Source organism: Phragmites australis, chromosome 5 (genome assembly GCF_958298935.1).
Source record: "Phragmites australis chromosome 5, lpPhrAust1.1, whole genome shotgun sequence".
Classification (NCBI taxonomy): domain Eukaryota; kingdom Viridiplantae; phylum Streptophyta; class Magnoliopsida; order Poales; family Poaceae; genus Phragmites; species Phragmites australis.
In genome coordinates this window covers 37,979,653-37,990,208 of record NC_084925.1, presented here as the reverse complement: position 1 = coordinate 37,990,208, position 10,556 = coordinate 37,979,653, and positions in this window count along the sequence as shown.

Below are 10,556 nucleotides of genomic sequence, written 5' to 3'. Positions count from 1 at the left end.
TACAAGGATCGTACTAAACATTTGGATCCACCACAATTTGTAATGCAAGGAATCATGTTTTCTACAAGTCCTTGGATTCTACAACATCATCAGATGAAACATAGGAGTCCACTGATTTCTACAACATCATGATTTGTACAAGTCCATTGAGACTTTGAAGTTTGAACATCTCATCTAAAAAGAAGACTTAAACATCAAAACTCATCAACAAGCTACACTTAGCTAACATTATAGTTCATAGCTATACATATTCAAATTCAAACACAAATGTGCACTAGATGGAATTTAAATGTCCATATTTTGTGTTAGAGAAAATATTTTGGATGAATCTGCAAACTGTTATCTACACCATCGGGTCAAATTTATATTGGATGAATCTACAAACTATTAAACCAATAGTTCATGGAATTAACTGGCAATCTAGGCTCAATGTTTCTATCTTGAAGAAAGGGTTCCACTTGCGGCTATATAGGACTTTGGTGGGAGTAGCAGTGGAAGGAGGCTGTATCATTTCATCCCTCACTTCACCAACAACCCATAAGACTTCTTGAAAGTACCTACTAATTGTTTCGATTAAATGACCTTTTAAAGCTCAAATTGATGCATCTTTGGTCATGTGCTCCTCAATTAAACTATGGATGTTATCCCTCAACAACCCCCTAGTTTGAAATATATCATAAAGCTCGAAGAAGGGAGCCCTTTGTCAAGATCGACACACTTAGTGCCATCAGAGTGGTGGATAAAGCACATGTTATATTGCCTCTGTTAGTCTCTTTAAGCATTAGGTTATAGGTGACCGGAGAGGGAGCTAGTGATCAACGTCTAAACCTCTCAAACAACCATACAATGACTACAACAAGAGTAGAACCTCTTAAGATCAAACGATGGCACCTTGCAGCCAGATCCATCTCTAGTTGTACAAAGTGCACATATTAGTTCAATTGTGATGATTGTAGTGTGTTATTAGCATCATGGAACATGAACTAGAGCTCAAAATAGCAACAAAACATGAACAATTATATATGCACATCTGTGACAACCCTAGGCTGTGCCACCCAGTGCCAAGCATCATTCGACCATGTACTACAGCTCAGATAGCATAAACTTGACTAATGAACAAGCATAATCGACCATGTAATCAAAGCTCAGAACATTAAATCAAGAAAACTTAGACATGCATCATCGCCTAGAGTAACCACTACTATAGAACACCAGATATGTAGCGTCCTATCAGTGCCGGTTCGACAGTAATCGACACTGAAGACGTATCAGTGCCGATTCTTAAACTCCCGTGCACGAACAACAGCTAAGAAGATAAGAACCGGCACTGATATATTAGTGCCAGTTTCAGCCATGAACCGACACTGATAGTGATTGTATCAGTGCCGGTTCTAGACACGAAGTCGGATGGAAAAAATTTTATATGAAAATTATAGCTCTCGATGAGATCTATAACTTTGTAGTTGAATTTTTTTAATTTAAGGTCATTTAAATGCCTAAATAATTATAATAAAGTTGCAGCAGTGGTCGATGACAGCTCACATTAAAAAATTCATAACTTTTTCACATAAAGTCGGATGGGAAAAAAATTTATATGAAAATTATAGCTCTCAACGAGATCTACAACTTTGTAGTTGATTATTTTTTTTATTTGAGATCATTTAGATATCCAAATAGCTATTCAAACATTCGTTCAGAAGATGTCAAAAGGATTTATTTGCTACTATACTCACGAGCGGACGATAGCTGAGATGGTTAGAGGGATCATACGTACACACATGCTGTGAGGTCTTGAGCTCGAGTCTTTGTTGCCGCATCTGAGCGAATATCACGTGACTTTGCAAATATTGGGCGCGGTTGAGTGTGCAACCTTTGGTAAAAAAAAAATTGAAACTTTTTTCGACTCAAAAAACATTGAATCGAGACCGACTATCAGTGCCAAGTAATCAATGTCGGTTCAAAATACATCACTAATGACGATTTTGAACCGGTATTGATAAGGTATTTTAGTGTAGTGAACACAAATTACTCAGATTATAGCGTAAAATAGCTGAAACAAGCATCATGGACCAGATATACAAGCATGAGGCACATCTACCGCTCAAGCAAGCATCTGCTCATACAGATCTAGAGACAGAACAAAGAGGATCCAACAGAGACAAAAAAAAAAAGTGAGGTCGCGTGTGGACCAAAGCCCGTATAGATACATACACAGATGTGCACACATATACATAGCATGCACTTTCCGATCTCCGCAAATATATGTATGTCAATCAAATCTCAAACAGTGCAGAGAGGCGATTCCCAGGCGATCTTCTCGTCCAGGCCAGATCAGGCCCCTCCCCTTTCGCCTCCAGTTTGCCGGCGGCATGGATTAAGGTGAGTGTCCCCTACTTAGGATAGTTTAGCTAGTAGGTTGTAGTTTTAGGTTGTTAGGTGTAGATTTAGTGGTCGGATGGTGTTTGCAGAGGTGTTCCGGTACTTCTAGGTTGTCAGCCTAGGTGCCGGCGACCGCAGTGGTTGTGGTTGGGTATCCGTCCTCGTTTGTTCTGAGGTGGATGATGCCGATTTGGTTTTCCTGCTTTGATTCTGGCGTAGCAATGGCCGATGTGTTTTTAGTGGCTCAGATGCGTCTCGGAGTTCTCCATGGGCCTTGGTTGATGCGGCTTCTCAAATGCTGAGTTTGCTTGTCGATTTTGGTGCGAGGAGATATCGCTGCTTCCATCCTTCTTTGTTGCTCCATTCTTGTATGGCGGCGAGGCGGGAGATGGCGGCTACCAGGGAGGAAGAAGTAGTCGAAAGATCCTCGATAGGCTTTGCATGTGATTTTTATGTTGTTCAGGGTCTTTATGTAAAATATGAATGTACTGTGCTGAAAGTTTAATATAATCCCTAACCCTTCGCAGAAAAAAAATTCAAATCTCAAACATGTCAAATCGGAAGTGATAAAGCTTTGCTAGCTGCGACGGGAGCCACTTCGAGGTGATTTCGACACAAGGAAATCCCTAGGTGCATGATGCTGATACCTGCATGTCCGCTGCGCTATGCCTGCACCCTGTAGCGTAGCGAGTGACAGCAGCCTCAGAACTCAGCTGCCATGTCGCGCAAATTCAGCCCAGGAAATGAGGGATTTGGCTCCCGTCACGCACGCTCCTCCTATACTTCGAGGCTTCGAGCCTGAGGAAGCACGAACCGGCAGAGCAAGAGCAACCATTCTTTAACCAATTGGCAAGCATAGATGCCCGTTGCCTCAATTATTCCCAGTACACATCACTTGCATGTGTAGACGCCTGTATCCTTCTCGGGGAATGACTTACAAGTATGCAGTAGCAGTACACGTTTGAACAGATTAAGCAACTTCTGTAAAGTCGACTAAAATATTAATTTTGTTTGTGGATTAACGTACTAAGCTTTACCTATCATGACATCAGGGACTTAATGTGGACCAGCAAATAATCAGGCACTACAGATTGAAAGTACCTCAACGGTCTAAGAAGTAATTAATAAATGCGAAAAGCACAATTGTAAAGCGTATTGAGGCCTTGAGGGGGCTGTGGAAATCTGGGAGGGACACCAGAGATCAGAGATATTTGGGCTTTCTAAGACATCAACACTATCTCAGACTGAGTTATTATGGATGAATTTTAAATTTTATCATAGTTATAGGTTCTGTCTATGTAAAAGTATCTATTGTATTAACCTTATTAACATCTGTAATAGGGTTACACAGAGATGTATTTTCTTTAAAATCGTTTATGGGTAATAAGGATCACAGACTGGTCTTATTGAAACCCGTCCGTTTTAATTGTCGCCATGAAGTTTTTTTTTAAAAAATCGTATGTGTGATCTTTTCCCCATATAAACAAATTTGTTTCCTGGCTATCCTCATGATATAGCACACACTTCCACTACCTCAGAACAACACAACAATGAGAACTGATAACCTTCATTAGTGGCGGGTGTCACACCATCACTCCGAAGACGTCACTAATATAGACTCATTAGTGATGGATCTGGACCCGTCACTAATGACACACATAACTGACGGGTTTGGACCCGACCTGTTACTAATAATACACTTTAGTAATAGGTCTAGACCTGAGCCGTCACTAATGACATATAGACCCGACCCATCACTAATGACATACATTAGTGATGAGTTTGGACCCGACCCGTCACTAATGTGTGTTTACAAAAAATGGGAATTGGAAATGGGTTTTGTTCATCCTCTATTATGTAGATACATACACATAAATGGATCACACAACCATTATAAGTTCATAACACACTAGATCGAGCCATCTCAATAAGCTCACGCTTATACACTCTCAGGATGACAAATGCAAAATACTACACATAGCTCACAGTCACAGGCCAGATGGAGAATCAGTAAGACCATAGACTCTTAATAATCATCTATGCTAATGTTCCTTGTCTATATTGCACACATGCACTAGCATAATGCAGGTATGTATATCATCAGCTGAACTTATAGCAACAGTTGCTTCAGATCTTGATTGTCTCATAAGCCTTGTGAGTCTACACTCCATAAACCACAACAACACAAACCCATAAGTTTATCAATTACACAAATCAACTATCTTTAATTCATGGCAAAGTAGAAAGCGCCGCTCTCCACTGACCATGTTCGAGTTTAGTATCAGGATCTGCAACAGCTTCATCTCCTCTCTAATTCTGCTCCTCCTCTTTCCCAAAAGCCAACCAAATCAAGCAGTGATTTAGCACCTACATCAAGGGATCTGAGCAAAGTAAGAGCACCATCTTTGAGGGGTTGTATGCCTCAACGGCATGGCTTCGCTTGCTGTCAGAACCCCCTGCAATAGTTGCATAATGTGATTACTGGATTAGGGCATGAACAATTAATGTCTGAAAAAAAGAAAATGGTGAGAATGATGGAACCATGTTCGATCGTATTAGAGCCACACCACCACTGCATGCCCTCCTCTCGCAAGAATATGGTACTCTTCTTGCAGTCGCTTCCTGTAGGGAGCCTGAAGATGCGAAAACATGAACAATTCAATCTAAATATGGAGGGGGAAAACACTACATCTAAGCAGCAAGAAACATACCACACATGATGTATGCGCAAGCAGTTTTGGCTGAACTCCATGGCTGCGCTGCAAGTATTGACACCCTCCCTCACGGAGTGAAGCCCCTTCGTGGGTAACACCATAGAGCAGAGCTCCTTCAGTCAAAACTCCATAGGCTAGCGTGACGAGTGGTGGAGAGGCGAGAATGGGTGCTGAGGAGGCGGGCAAATGGCATCGGAAGGTCGGATCCAACTGCACGAAAGAAGTCGGATGGCGGTGGGAGGCGGTAGGGCGTGGCGCTGCCCCTGGAATGGAGAGGTGGAGTCGAGCAGGGGAGTTGAGGGAGAGGAGGTGGGAAAACCCTAACAACCCACGCCTAAGGCCTTATATACAGCACCCGCGCCTGCCTAGGCTAGCTTGGGTCGGAAAGGCCGCCTGGGCCACGACCCGGGTTGCCTTGGTTCCTCCCATATTCACTTTATTGATGGGTGTTTTTATCACCCGTGACTAATGAGTGTCACATTAGTGATGAGAGTTTTTATTACCCATCACTAATTATCAGTGTTGTCATAACTCATCACTAATGAATATGGACATAGTAATTAGTGAAGGATTATGACACATTAGGGGACATAGTCATTAACAACGGCATATCAAGTAACCTGTCACTATTGTCATTAGTGATGGGTCTGATATAGGCCCTAGCCTGGGGTGACATTAGTGACGTGCGTCAGTGGACCTGTCACTAATAGGTCATTAGTGATGGGTTCTAGTCGGCTGTCACTAATCTGGTATCTTACAGAGCGTTCATGACTCACGAATTAAACATCACATTGACACATTATTCAGAACATTGATAAAATATTGTTCATAACATCTATCACAAATCGTGTCACATCCCAAGAATCTTAATTGCATAATTAGGCGTGCATAATCATATTTGTATCGTGTTTTGCGCGATTGGTTATTAATTTAAGTTTTAAACAAGTTTAAAAAAATCGTATGTTTTGAACCATTATGCGTTTGCCCCACAAATATAATCATATTTGTGTGTGGAAATGGTTTAGAGCTCTTTAGGAGAGAACTTAGTACTTTGGAGGAGAAGAAGAAGAATAGAAAATGGAAAAAGAGACCATTTCCGTATCTGACCAAGAGCTCTCGAGGGAGAGAAGGGAGAGGATGAATTCGGCGACCGGAGATCGACAGAAGATACTTCCCCAAGCTCCTTGAGGACTTCCCTGAGCTCATCCCCTTCCTCCTCTTCACCGGAGACGTTTCTACACGGATTCATCCACCCTAAGCCCGTACACCACCCTGGAGACCGATCTCCAAATAGGAGTTTCCCGGAGTGATCCCCTCCAATAGAAAACTTCCCTAAGCTAAGGTAAGACATCTCCTACCTTTTTCCCATCGTTCTCAAGCCCTAATCAGTCCTCATTCCATTTAGACTCAAGCTCCACCCTAGCCTGGATCCCATCCATGGAGCTTTCCATGTTTAGCTTAGCGAATGTTGTCCAAACCACCCTATAAGCACTGCACTAATCTCCTAGAGTGCTTTTGTACCCTTTATGGTCGAAGGCATCGCCAGAGCCATCGCCGGCGACCTCGCTAAGGTGCTACTGGTAGGGACTCGTGGTCTGACTGCCGCTTAGGCCGATCTGACCACTGGTTGTAGGTCAAAACCTCAATCAAACTCTGTAGTCAGGAGTCAGACTGCCCAAGGGTCCGGTTTGACTGCCAGAGCATAAAACTCTTTGCACACCAATGATTTGACTGCCGTCATACCACCGGTCTGACCGCCAGTTGCTTAAAGCCTTATGAACTTAGGACATCTTATCCTAGGTTCAAACCTATTCTGACCTGAGTCGTTTGTCGATCTTTTGTAAATGTTTTCGAAACACGACACATTATTGTTATTCAAGCATGCAAGCACATTTTTCTGTCATTTATTTGTTTATGCGATGCATTCCCAGTGTATTTAGAGAGTGACACGCTGACTATCCAAATGATGGATGGTGACACCGAACCACTGGAGTTTTGTGAGTGCTACGCAGGAAGCGTCAGGCAGGCGTCGGAGCAGCAAGAAAAGCATCTAAGCATATTTCCACCTTGTATTTTGGATCATGTTGAGTCTAAATGATAAATTATGCTATATGTATGTTGTGCATATTAGTGAATCTGTGTCGGGAGTCGTGGGTAGAACCTATATTCCTGCATTACTCTTGCCTTGACTTACTGATGTTCCATCCTTGCAACATAGGTCTTACATTGTTACTGTCTGACTTAAAAGAGTATTCGAGATGCTTAGCAATGCTTACATCCTCGATGGAAGTCGAGCGGTGGTTCAATCATTGTTCACGAGTTTAAGACTTATCTATTGTTAACAAAAATAATGATGATGTTAGAGAGTATGAGTTGTGAGGATGAAACGAGATGTGGATAGTTCTAGGGATAGGGCGGGGGAGGAACCTGGATGTCATAGACCACTTATATCGTTTAAGCATTGATCGTTATTGCAGTTGGCTCTAGCACTTTCCGTACTAACTACATATCTGATTATGAAAAGGATGAGCCAAATACCTCATGTAACTGTAACCATTTGGCTTGCACATCTCGGGTGTTATGGGCATAATAAGGTTGTAGGGGTATCTAGTTTGCTCGAGGAGTAGTTGTAGATGACCCCCACACCTTGAGGCATCTGTTCGAATAGTTGAGACTTACTTGAGAAAGGTTGCCATGAGTACCCCCTTGTGTGGACCTGTGTGGTCATGCAAGACAAATGGTCCTCATGATGTGTGGGTAAAAGAGTACCCCCTGTAGGTTATAAGAACAATTCAAATTACCACACTCTCAGTCATGAGCATGCTTCTGTCCATTTGCATCGGTCGTAGAGTTCCGATGTGGGATGATGGTATAGTATGTTTGGAAATGGTTGGTGATGTCTATTGTTGAGATAAGATGGTTCTTTTATAGATATGTTCATGATATTGATATCAAGATAGCATAGTACATGTGGTTAAGTGTATATGCTCACACATTTGTGTTGAAACTATTTTTGCATATGAATTTACTTAACCTTATAGTCGATTCCTTGCTAATTCATCCAGTTGCATAATCCTTGGAGTTGGGTTATTATATATACCAATTATGCATTAAGTCTTGCGAGTACCTTCATACTCACACTGCTTTTACAGGTGCTACAGGTGAGGAGGAGCATGTGTTTGGTTTCTTCATGCTTGCCAATGTAGGCGATGAGTATGAGTAGTGCAAACTACTTGAGTGACGAGGTTTTGAGGTGGTGCCTTAGGGCAGATGGCTCCACCGATCTTTTGTTGTTTATAGATTTTGTTTTCAACTGCCTAGTATCTCTAGGTGGCTAGGAGGTGAGACTGTTCTTTTATCCTCCTAGTGTTCGCGGTTTGACTACTAACACTTGTCCTGAGGGTTGAGCATGGAAGACATCTTAATGCAAATTGAGCAAAACCGTCAAGCTCAGACGGCTCTCCTCGAAGCTCTCGTGTGCAACATGGCCCTCACGGAGAGGTGGGGCTGAATGCCGTGATGACTTTGCTAACTTCCTTCAGACTTAGTCACCCACCTTCACACGTGTTGAGGATTCTCTCGATGCAGATCATTGGCTTCAGATCATTGAGCAGAAGCACAGATTTCTCTGGTGTGAGGACCACGAGAAGGCTCTATTTGCTGCCCATCAGCTTCAGGGTGCTGCTGGTGTGTGGTGGTCCAACTATCTGGCCATGCGCGTTGCCAACCACTGTGTGTCTTGGGCCAAGTTTTGCGGAGCCTTTCGTGACTATCATATCCCCAGGGGAATAATGGAAATCAAGAGGCATGAATTCCTGGACCTCCAGCTGAGAGGCAGATATGTTATGGAGTACGCGTATGTGTGCAACCACCTTGCACAATATGCGCCGAAAGAAATTAACAATGACATGAAGAAGCAATATCGTTTAGTGAATGGTCTCTCCTCCAAGATGCAAGACCGCGTATCGGCTCATGTGTTTACCAACTTTAACAAGTTAGTTAGCACCTACCTCACGGTTGAGTTCAAGAAGAAGAACCACTAGGAGGGGAAGAAGTGCAAGAGGGTCCCATCGCCTTCTATGGGCGGGAGCTCTTAACATCCGCGAATGGAGAGTTAACCTCCTTCATCTCACATGTCGACTTTGGTTGCTCCACGACTAAAGTGGGTAGTGCGACGTCCATCCTCCTCTTCGCAAGAACAACCTCCAAGACCCGTATGATCTCAAGGGAGTGTGATAGGTGGCCCTAGAGGCCCATGATATAATTGTAGGCGTGTTGGTCACTTTGCGCGGAATTGCCTATTCCCGAAGCTCGGAGCTATGGTGACTACTTCAAGACCCCCGCTACTGGTGTAACCCCCTCAGTAAGCCTCCTAGACTACACAAGTCCTCAAGCGCGGTCGAGTCAACTACACCACCACCGAGAAAGCTCACGAGGGTGCCAATATGTCATGTCCCAAAACTATAATCACGTAATTAAGCATAATCATGCTTATTAAGCATTATGTTTACTTTTATGTAATTTTATTTTGGAATGCTAGAGCATTTCGTTTAAAGTCAATCGGTTGAGAGAAAGTAATTCTGGAGAGAAAGAATAGAATTCGCAGATAAAACAGATTGGTTTCTCTAACACGTGGGGCCCACAAAAGTTAGCCGACCACTCCCCTCCCTCTCTCTCTCTCTCTCTCTCTCCCACCACATGCCCTCTCTCTCCCTCTCCCACGCCAACAGCAGAGGCAGCAGCCTCTCTCCCTCACTCCCTCTCACTCTCACACCCTCTCCCTTCCCAACCAAGCCAAGAAAGGAGAAGGAGCAAGGAGGAGCAAGGGGAGGCCAAGGAGGAGGTTCCCAGCGAGCTCCTCCACCGCAACCCGCTGGAGGTCATCGTCCCTGTCCAGCTCGAGCCCCTCGGCCACCTCTCCTTGTTCCTCAAGCCGGCCACCACCTCCCTGACGTCATATCAAGCTCTGGCCCTTCCCCAACTCCTACGACCGAGCCACAAGCTTGCTAGGACGTGGTGAGCACTCGAACCCCCTCCCATTTCAGTCCTATGGCCGAATCTACTGACATCGAGGTCAAAAGAGCTCAACAATGCCGTCACCACCAATGGAGGCAATAGCTGAGTTTCAGTCATTTTCAGCTTATGCATATTATCCTACGTAGTAGAGGAGGTCATGATGATGCTCTAGGTCCAAAATCCCTACACCAAAAGCCGCCAGAATCGTTGTCGGAGAGATCCCCGATGAAAATCAGCATTTCTGACCTCACCCAGAGGTTCCGAGTCACAACCCAGAGGTTCAGGATGATCCTAGCTGTACACGTGGAGGCCATGTGGAGTCAAGAGTGATCCTATCTGTACACGTGGAGGTCAAGCAAAGCATGAAACAGAGGATGAATACGGTGTGTTGACAAAGTCAAGTGAAAAGGATGTCGATGTAACTGGTAAGGCGACCCGAGGGATCGT